Genomic DNA, 11566 nt, shown 5'->3' on the forward strand with positions numbered 1-11566 from the left:
GGCCCTGTGGTTCTGCAGAGGGCAGGTCCTGGTACTTGGAGGGAGTCGCACTGTAATCACTGACTGCTGCTGACCTATGGTGCTTGTCTTTGCAGGTGGAACAGGAGGATTTTGTAATGGAAGGTCATGGCAAGACTCCACCTCCTGGTGAAGAAAGCAAACAGTGAGTCACAGTTTATTTTAAACGGGTCCTATTACAGATCACTGGAAGCACTTTGGCTAAACATGCTGAGAGCGTGTTTGCTGGGGATGTATACATTGGAGACACTGTGGAACTGGAACTCACCAGTTGCTCTGGTGGCTGCTAATGCCTTACTTCTATTTATAGACTGACTAACTGGAGGGACAAGAAAGTTGACTTTGTAGTTTTTCACACTTGCTTAATCAAAATTTATGTTATGCTTTAGCAAAGGCTTTAAAGCTCAGTATGTTCCAAACTGAACTAATTCTGTTTGGTTGATTTCCAAAGAAAGTATCAAATGGTACATCCTTTTCTCAGCAATGCCTTTATGAAGTGAACTAAATTAATAGTTTTCTTACAATCCAAGGGTGAATTTATTTGAATAGTACTTGCTGAAATTCTGTTCCATTTGGTTATTTACACTTCTGATCTTTATTTAAATAGCAAATTGTTTTCTTAAAGGAACAGAAATTATAAATAATATAACTTATTCAACATCCTAAATAATTCATATCTCTTCTTAAGGGATGAATGGTTTTAAACCTGACGTTGAGAGTCTGCTGAGTAGCTAGCTTTTTTGGTAGCAGTGAGTAGTTTTTTTTTCCATTCTTTCTGTCACAGAATTTGAAAAATAGTGTGGCAGAGCAGACTGGTTTTTCATATGTCCTTTTAAAGAAAAAACAGTTAAGACTGCCTTAAAGTACTGACATACTACTATTTTTTATTCAGACATTAGTCTTCTAAATGGAAAGGGCCAGTGATTCATAGGATTTACCAAAAACCTGTAGAAAGAAACTCCTCCCTCGTCTTTTTTTTCCCCCTAGAAAATAGTTTAATTTTGGTCTGTCTTAAGAAAATGATGTCTCTGAAGCCCTTAGGAATGAATTATGTAGAATGAACTATGCTGCCATGAGGCCAGATTTTTTAAAGGAGAATGGCTCGTCTCGTATTTGTTATGAATGGAAACCAGGATATTTTCACAGCTGGTTTAATTTGCTAACCAGGCACTTTTAAAAATAGCTTACAATATAAATTCTAACTTTGCTGTATTCTGTCAAATGTACTTATATTTTGCACGGGCTGAATATGGAATATGGAATCAATTCATCCTTAGCAAATTAGAAAGCCAGACATCTAGTCCCAATGGACTGACTGGAGAAACACTTAAGGTGCTTTTCTCTCTATCCCCTGCCCACCCCCATACTCTGGTCAAAGGTCTTGTAATATAAAAATCATGCCTCCCATTTGTCGGGGGTTTTCTATACATGAGTTACTTCGCTTAAATGTTTTAAAATCTGTCATTTTCACTCATTACACTATATTGTCTCCATTTCATTCAGAGATGAGGGTAGGTGAATTGCCCATGGCATTGCAGCTTGAAATGGAATTTAGATTTGAACCCAGATTGTACTGACTTTCAAGTGTTTTATAAAATGTCACTCTCTCAAATCCTTTGCCATCCTTAGTAGCTATGTTCCAAAAAAATACTGTGCTTAGCGAAACTGCAGTTGTCAAGATCAAAGTCTCATGAATAGGAGGGAGGTAGGGGAAACAATGAAAATGGCATTAAGCCTATTTTTAAAACACAGATGAAAGTTCTGTTCTCTAGAGGGTATCCATTTCCCAAACAAACCAGTCTTTATCTTTAAAAACCTGCTCTAGTAACCCCTATCCTGAATCAGCTTCTGTAGGCATTCAGGAAACTACTGGGGCAGATTCTCCCACAAGTTTTATGTTATACAAACTGTACTTCTTTTAGAGAGTCTCAGACGGCCCAGCAAACTTGAAACATCACTTGTAGGATCCTTGCCATTCTCCCTTGTTTTGTTTTCTCAAGTCTCATACTGTCTGGCCTTTTTACAGATGAATTTTGCTCTGTTTTTGGTTTTTTCTGGGCACGGTCAGCTATCATATATTGAAATAATAAAGAAATCAGTCCTCTCACTAGGTGCTCCTCCACAGACCTGCCCATCTCTTCTGTGAGAGTGAGGAGTAGAGGTTCTTTGTTTGAGGCAACAGCAATAAAAATATGTACAAAAGTTTTTATAATCTCAGAACTATGGTTGACAAATGATTATTACTATACTTTATAAACATGATTGAATCAGGATTGGGCATCTGGGAACTGAATTTTTTTAAATCGTAAAAGTGATACATGCTTGTCACAAAACATTCAAATAATAAATGTGAATATAGAAATAAAAGTGAGACTTTTCAGCCAGGCTCCATGGCTCAGCCTGTAATCCCGCGCCTTTGGGAGGCTGAAGTGAGTGGATTGCCTGAGCCCATGGGTTCGAGACCCGCCTAGGCAGGCGAGACCTCATCTCTACAATAAATCAAAAAATTAGCCAGGCGTGGTAGCACGCGCCTGTAATTCCGGCTACTCGGAAGGCTGAGGTGGGAGGATCGCCGGAGCCCAGCAGGTCGAGGCTGCGGTGACCAGGAGCGGCCACTGCACTCCAGTCTGGGCGACCCAGTGAGACTCCAACTCAAAAAAAAAAAAAAAGTGAGACTTTTCTTTTACCGTCCTTTCACCCCCTAATTGTCCTAGATATTTTCTGTACATTTTAAAACAACTAAACTGATTTTTTCCCAACATAATTCTTCTGAGGCTTGTTTTTATAATTTGACATCTTTTGTAGTCTATTTTATTCTTTTAAATATCTGTGAAACATTCTTTTAATTGGATGCACTGTGGTCATTGTTCTGTAATAGATATTTTGGTGGCTCTTACTATTTTGATGATTACAAATATTTTGTTGAGCATCCTTATTCTTATATATTTATACACAGGTGTGTGTCTGTAGAATAGATTTCTGGAGATGGAGCTGTTTAGTTTATGGGCATGTGTCATTTATATGGTATTGCTATCAAATTGCCTTCCAAAAATGCTATACCAATGTTCATTTTCATCAACAATGTTTGGGAGAGCCCATTTCTCCTTTCATAGCAATAAAATATTTGTCCTAAAATTGTTCCCACTCTAATATCTTATTGCTTTATTTTGTACTTTTCTTCTCACTAAAGAGATAAAATACCTTTTGTTGGTGTATTGGCCATTTATTTGTATTTTGTATATCACCTGTTTATATATATCGCCCCCTCACCCCTTTTTTTTGAGTTGGAATCTCACTCCGTCGCCCAGGCTAGAGTGCAGTGGCATGCTCACAGCCACCTCAGTGTCGACCTGCTGGGTTCAGGCGATCCTTCCACCTCAGCCTTCCAAATAGCCAGAACTACAAGCACGCTCTACCACGCCTGGCTAATTTTTTGATTTATTGTAGAGATGAGGTCTCACCAAGTTGCCCAGGGTGTTCTCAAACCCGTTGTCTCAGACAGTTCCCTTACGTCGGCCTCCCTAAATGCTGGGATTACAAGTTTGAGTCACCACACTCAGCCTATTCCCCTTTTTTTATTTGTCTGTGTTTATAGCTTTGTAGGAACCCTTTATAAAGTTTAGTTATATTAGCCTTTGTCAGTTGAAATGTTTTAAATATTTTTTCCCAGTCCATATCATTTAGCATTAGGGTACCTTTCCTTCTTTTTTTTTTGAGGCAAGGTCTTGCTTTGTCACCCAGGCTTGAATGCAGTTTCACGATCATAGCTCACTGCAGACTTGAACTCCTGAGCTCAAGCAATCCTCCTGCCTTAGCCACCTGAGTAGATAGGATTACAAATGTGCCTGGCTAATTTTTAAAATTTTTTGTGAAGTCAGGCTCTCGCTATTTTGCCCAGCCTGGTTTCTAACTTCTGACCTCAAGCAATCCTTCTGCTTTCGCCTCCCACTGTGCTCAGTGCGGGATAGCTTTCATATCAACAGACCTTTTAATTTTTTTTGTTTTTTTTGAGTTGGAGTCTCACTCTGTCGCCCAGACTGGAGTGCAGTGGCCGCTCCCGGCCACCGCAGCTTCGACCTGCTGGGCTCCAGCGATCCTTCCGCCTCAGCCTTTCGAGTAGCTGGAATTACAGGCACGCGCTACCACGCCCGGCTGATTTTTTTTTTGATTTATTGTAGAGATGAGGTCTCGCTGCCCAGGCGGGTCTCAAACCCGCGGGCTCAGGCAATCCACTCACCTCAGCCTCCCAAAAGTGCAGGATTACAGGCTGAGCCACCGAGCCCGGCTTAATTTTTTTTTTTTTTTTGAGTCATGGTCTCACTCTGTCGCCCAGTCTAGAGTGCAGTAGCACAATCACAACTCACTGCAGCCTCAAACTGGGCTTAGGTGATCCTTCCATCTCAGCCTCCCGAGTTGCTGGAACTACAGACACATGCCACCATGCCTGGCTTATTTTTTGTAGAGACGAAGTCTCGCTACGTTGTCCAGGCTTGCCTCGAACTCCTGGGCTCAAGCAGTCCTCTCGCTTTGGTCTCCCAAAGTGCTAGGATTATAGGAATGAGCCCCCATGCCTGGCCCTTTAAAATCTGTATATAGTAAAATCAATTGGCCTTTATGGTTTTCATGTTTTGTGTCTGCTTAGGGACATCTTACTTGCCCTAACATGATAAATTATCCTTAGTTTTTTCACTTTATTTTTTTTCGAGTTGGAGTCTCACTTTGTCGCCTATGCTGGAGTGCAGCGGCATACTCATGGCCACCCCAGTGTTGACAAACTGGGTTCCAGCGATCCTTCCGCCTCGGCCTTCCAAGTAATTGGAACTATAGGCATGAGCTACCATGCCTGGCTAATTTTTTATTTATTATAGAGACAAGTTCTCGCCAAGTTGCCCAGACTGGTCTCGAACCTGCAGGCTCAGCCAGTCCATTCACCTCAGCCTCCCAAAGAGCTGGGATTATAGGCTGAGCCACCAAACCTGGCCCACTTTATTTTTTATATTTAGATCTTTAATTGAACTGGTACTCATTTTTGTGTATAGTGTGAGGCAGATCTAACTTATTTTTTTTCCCAAATTGATTCCCAAATAGCTGTTACTCATTGGTATTAGCCTGTTTCACTTATGGAGACAGGTGGAGCACAGGGATAACTCACTCAAGGTCACACAGCAAATTCTTATAAGAATTAGGATGAAAATTATTTTGTTAGCTAATCTGTGCCACTTTCCTTGTTCCATCATTTAGCATTTTGACGTTGGGGTCTAGAAGTCTTAAAAATTATTTTATTTCTGTGATATTTATTTCAGTGGAACTAAGTTTTGTTAATAGGCAGATTAAGGTAGTTATGCATGTATAAAGATTTTGAAAACCATTTACTTTTGATATCGAGAACTATCTGTGCTAAACCTTGTTACTATTTAGATCAGTTGTGCTGTGTATGTAAATAAAATTTAGTAGAGTATATAGCTTTAAACACTATATATTGTTTCAATATTTTTGCTTTTAATGGGGTTTATTTGCTATTAGTATATGTAATATAATCATTTTTCTGTGAATATTCACTTTGACAGCTACTGTAGCAAATTAGACAAGCTAAGTTTATTGCCATATAATGACATTAAAATTACGCAGCTTTAATCGCATGACATGTTTAAAACAGAGGAGTAAATAATAAAACTATGACAACTTTTCAAAAAGCACCTGAGCAAGTACTTGCTTATAGAATATGTTTGACCATGTTTATTGAGAGCTCATTTGTGATAAAATGTTTCTACACAGACTGTCTTTGGAGTTGGCTTTATTATAATCGTGATGATCTAGATGTTTGTGGAAAGATCATTTGTTATAAGTGATTTGAAGCTAAAATACAAGTTTTGGTGTAGTAATGAGTTTGGCTCCTCCCTCCCTCCCTCCCTTCCTTACTTTCTTTTTTTTTTGAGTTGGAGTCTCACTCTGTTGCCCAGACTGGAGTGCAGTGGCCGCTCCCGGCCACCGCAGCCTCGACCTGCTGGCCTCGGGCGATCTTTCCTCCTCAGTCTTCCAAGTAACTGGAACTACAGGTGCGCGCTACCATGCCCGGCTAATTTTTTTGATTTATTGTAGAGATTAGGTCTTGCCAAGTTGCCCAGGCGGTTATTGAACCCGCGGGCTCAGGCAATCCACTCACCTCAGCCTCCCAAGGCACGGGATTACAGGCTGAGCCACCGAACCCAGCTGGATTTTCTAGTAGGTTGTTGTTGATGGAATTTTCTTAATTAAGTTCATTTTATGAAAGGCCATTATTAAAAACAAATTTCTCATAGCAGAATATTGAAGAAATATTTGGACGCCCGTGTCCATTACAGTATTACTCACAATAACTGAGTGGTGAGAACTAACAAAATGGGATATTTCCATACACTGGAATATTTTGAAGCCTTATAAAAGGAAATTCTGTCACATGTCACAACATGGATGAAACCTGAAGACATCATGCTAAGCAAAATAAGCCAGTTATAAAAGGACAAATACTCTATGATTTTACTCATATAAAATATCTAAAGTAGTCAAAATCGTAAAAACAGAAAGTAGAGCTGGACACTGGCTTATGCCAGTAATCCCAGCACTTTGGGAGGTGGAGGCAAGAGGAATGCCTGAGCCCAAGGGTTCAAGACTAGCCTGGGCAACTAGAGACTAGCAATATAGTAAATCTGCAATAAATAAAAAAATTAGCCAAGCGTGGTGGCATGCATCAGTAGTTCTAGCTACTTGAAAGGCTGAAGCAAAAGGATCACCTGAGCCCAGACGATTGAGACTGTGGTAGCTGTGAGTCTGCCACTGCACTCCAGCCTGGGTGACAGAATGAGACTCAAAAGAAAAAAAAAACAAAGTAGAAAGGTGTTTGCCCTGGGCTGGAGGTGGTGGTGGAGGAGTACGATTAATGTTTAATAGGAATAGAACTTCAACTTTGCAAGGTGAAAAAGCTCTAGAGATCTGTTTTTACAGAGCATTGTGAATATACTTAACACCACTGAATTGTACACTTAAAAATGGTTTACACAATAATTTTTTTTTTAGTTGGAGTCTCGCTCTCTCACCAAGGCTGGAGTGCAGTGGCATGTTGACGGCCACCGCAGCCTTGACCTGCTGGGCTCAGGTGATCCTTCCACCTCAGCTTTCCAAGTAGCTGGAACCACGGGCATATGCCACCACACCCTGCTAATTTTTTTATTTTTGTAAAGCCAAGGTCTCGCCATGTTGCCCAGACTGGTCTCAATCCCCCAAGTTCAAGCAGTCCTCTCACCTGTGCCTCCCAAAGTACTGGGATTACAGGCGTGAGCCACTGCACCTGGCAATATTTTTTTAACTGTAATTTTTTTTTAAATTAGCAATTAAATTGAAGGTTCACCGCAGCCTTGATTTCCCAGGCTCAGGTGATCCTCCTGCCCTACCCTCTGAGCAGCTGGGACTACAGGTGCACACCACCACAACCGGCTGGATTTTGGATTTTTTTGTAGAGATAGAGTCTCACTATGTTGCCTCGGCTGTTCTTGAACTCTTGTGCTCAAGTAGTCTTCTTGCCTTGGCCTCCCAAAGTGCTGCGATTACAGACATGAGCCACTGTGCCTGGCTGAAATGTATTTTAAATGCAGACTACGACCTGGATTATTAACTTTTATACTGATTTTATGTTGAAATGATAATTTTTTTGAGTTGAAGTCTCACTCCGTCACCCAGACTGGAGTGCAGTGGCACACTCACAGCCACCCCAATGTCAACCCGCTGGGCTCTGATCCTTCCGCCTCAGCCATCCAAGTAGCTGGAACTACAAGCGCAGGCTACCATGCCCAGCTAATTTTTGATTTATTATAGAGAAGAGGTCTCACCAAGTTGCCTGGGCTGTTCTCGAGCCTGTGGGCTCAGGCAGTCTACTCACCTTGGCCTCCCAAAGCGCTGAGATTACAGGCTAGGTCACTGAGTCTGGCCAATTTTTTTTTTTAAATTGGAGTTTCACTCTGTTGCCCAGGCTGGAGTGCAGTGGCACGCTCATGGCTACTGCAGCCTTGACCTGCTGAGCTCAGGTGGTCCTTCCGCTTCAACCTTCCAAGTAGCTGGAACTACAGGCGTGTGCCACCATGCCTGGCTAATTTTTTATTTATTGTAGACATGCAGTCTCCCCAAGTTGCCCAGGCTGGATAATCTTTTGTACATGTTGTACTAAATAAAACATTATTCAACATTTAAAAAAAATATTATTTTATAATGTGTTTTATAGACAGTAACACCTTTTTAGGGATTATTGGTAGAATGTTTAGAATTCATGGGAATTCATATTTTTATATTTCTGCTCCCTTAGGGTGCCATCTTTTTTTTTAATTTTACTCTGTAAGAGAGAATCTGTTCAGAGGTTACATGGGAGATCTATAAGGAAATGGAAGTGTTGAAGACAGTTTTGTATTGATGATTCAGAGAGAAGAATATAATTTGCAGAGTCAGCACTGCTCTCCATACCCCAGTTTGGTATGGTGTGGCTTTGTGCTTCAGGTGCTGTTTTTTTAAATGTCTTGACCCTGTCATCTTGATTAAATTCTCTTCTTTCTAATTACATTCCTCCCAACTGAAATGCTTAGCTATAAAGGGCCCTTTTAAATTTTTCTGAATTATTACTTACACAGACCATTCTTAAGTCCTAACAATTTGTCTTTACCATACCTCTGTTTCTGGTGCAACTCTAACTCCTTAACTTGTATCTCTGCGTTTCTCAGATTCATCTTATGCTACAGTGTGACTTTTAAAATTTTCTTCTCAGGCCAGGTACAGTGATTCACACCTGTAATCTTGGCACTTTGGGAGGCTGAGGTGAGAGGATTTTTTGAGTCCAGGAGTTTGAGGCCAATGTAAGCAACATTACAAAACCTTGTCTCTACAGAAAATAAAAAAATTTAACAGGGCATGGTGGTACACACCTGTAGTCCCAGCTACTCAGGAGGCTGAGATGGAAGTATCACCTAAACCCAGAAGATCAAGGCCGCAGTGAGCCTTGATTGTGCCACCGTATTCCAGCCTGGGTGACAGAGTGAGACACTAACTGGAAAAAAAAAGAAAAAGAAAAATTTTCTTCTCTCTAAATCTCTACAATAAAGGTTTCTTTTATTAGTATATTCCTTATTTCATATTTGACCACTCAATTTGGTACTAAGCTTTTTGGGAACCATTATTTGGGGCATTTGTTTAAAAACTTTGAACAGCTCTAGAGCACCAAAAAAATAAAAATATTTTCAAATCATGAATTTTACAGATGATTGTCTTCAAAACCTTGGTATTTGGCCACAGAAAATTTCTTGTTTTTTTTTTTTGTTTTCTTTTTAGCATTTTAATTTTGTGTATGACACCACAGGGTTTTCACCAGTTTATTTTCCCCCTTTAAACTATTAAATAGCAAGGCCAGGCATGGTGACTCAAGCCTGTAATCTCAGCACTTTGGGAAGCCGAGGTGAGAGGATTGCCTGAGCTCAGGGGTTCAAGACCAGCCTGGGCAACTTGATGAGACCTTGTTCCTACAGTAAATTTAAAAAAAAATAAGCCGAGCATGGTAGCACACGCCTGTAGTTCCAGCTACTTGGAAGGGTGAGGCCAACAGGTTGAGGCTGCGGTGGCCGTGAGCGTTGAGGCTGCGGTGGCCGTGAGCGTGTGCACTGTACTCCAGCCTGGGCAACAGAGTCAGACTCTGACTCAAACAACAACAACAACAAAAAAAACCATTAAATATGTGCATGTTGAAATAAATTTATTAAGAAGTACCAAGTTGAACTCTATAAATTCAGTCTTTATTCTGCAGTAGTAAGCTTGACAGCAGAACAATAGTTGGCTTTTCTGTGTAATAATTTCAGTTTTGTGGGAGAAAAGGAAGTGAGTTTTATTTTCAAGTTAATTAGTATTTTGAAAATACCACAAAGAGATTCAGTAGATGATAGTTTATGCTCATGGAATTTATGCTGCTGGGAATTTTAGTAAAACCATCAACATTTTGTACTAGATCTTTGGGGATCTTTCAGCTGGTAATAAATTTTCTAATTTGCATTGAAGTTACTTAAAAAAATTAATTCTCTGAAAACATCTTTTTTCCCCCAAGGATCCCAGAATCATAATAAATTCTTAATTCTGTTTTATGAGGTTTTTCTTAGATGCCTGGGCCATGGATTAATCACAATAAGAGTAACTTCAATAGATATGTGTTTCACAATTGAAAATGACAGCAACCTATATGGGTTGCTCTTACTTACAGGCTAAGGTGTTGACTTTAAACAACAATGAGTAGGGAAGACCATGCAGCTCTCAGAATATCTCAGAAGCTGGTTAATATAATAAAAGTTTTATTTATTTTGGTTGTATTTTACTTATATGGACAAGTAATATGCCTTTATGGAAAACATTACTTGAAAGGAAGATATATTTATCCTGTTCCTTGAAAGTGATGTTTTAAGACTACCTTTATGGAGATATTGGTTTTTTATATTCTTTATTCTCTTTTTGTTTGTTGTTTTGTGGAGATGCAGTCTGGCTATTTCCTTCAGGCTGGTCTCAAGCTTCTGGCCTCAAGTGATTCCTCCGACTTTGGCCTCTCAAAGTGCTGAGACTACAGGCATGAGCCACCACGCCTGGCCAGAAGATAGTGTTACTATGTAATTGTAGAATGTTTTTAAAACCTTGGTATTATATAAAAATCAGTAAAGAAATGAATTATCTGGGTTAAGATTCTCCAGTGGTGTCTTGTATAAGAGCTAGTGTTTATTTTTTCCAGATTTTATAATCCCTAGAGGGTATGGATACATGTTTTACTGGAGCATTCTGCTGGAGTTTCCGTGCCTTGGGCAACCTCTGTGGGAAGGGGAGTCCAGGCTGGAGTACAGTGGTGTAATCACAGCTCACTGCAGCCTCTACCTCCTGGGCTCAAACAGTCCTTCCACCTCAGCCTCCCAAATAACTGGGACTGAAGGTGCACACTGCCATATCCGGCTAATTTTTTGATTTTTTTTGTAGAGACAAGGTCTCACTATGTTACTCTGTCTGGTCTCAAGTTCCTAAGCTCAGGCAGTCTGCCTGCCTTATAGGTGTGAGCCACCACACCTGGCTATTTCATTATTTTTTATGGCTGCATAATATTTCATTATAAAGCCGGAAGCGGTGGCTCAGCCTGCAATTCTGCGCTTTGGGAAGCTGAGGTGAGTGGATTGCCTGAGCCCATGGGTTCGAGACCCACCTGAGCAACTTGGCAAGACCTCATCTCTACAATATACCAAAAAAATTAACTGGGCGTGGTAGCGCTCGCCTGTAATTTCATATATATATATGAATGCAGTTCTGAATTAAAATTAGTACTACAGGCAGTAACCATTAGGGTTTCTGGATCTTCTCCCTAATATCCCAATTACATCTAGGTACCCAGTAAGTGTTTGCAAAAGGGGGACCCAAAAAACCCCAAATTTATCTATTAAAAATTATGTATTTATTCTTACTTTAATTTTTACTTACCTTCAAAGTATTCTCCATAGTTTATAGATTGATAACTTTT

The sequence above is a fragment of the Carlito syrichta genome, unplaced genomic scaffold (genome assembly GCF_000164805.1).
Source record: "Carlito syrichta isolate Samal-C Ts95f unplaced genomic scaffold, Tarsius_syrichta-2.0.1 Scaffold316302, whole genome shotgun sequence".
Taxonomy (NCBI): Eukaryota; Metazoa; Chordata; class Mammalia; order Primates; family Tarsiidae; genus Carlito; species Carlito syrichta.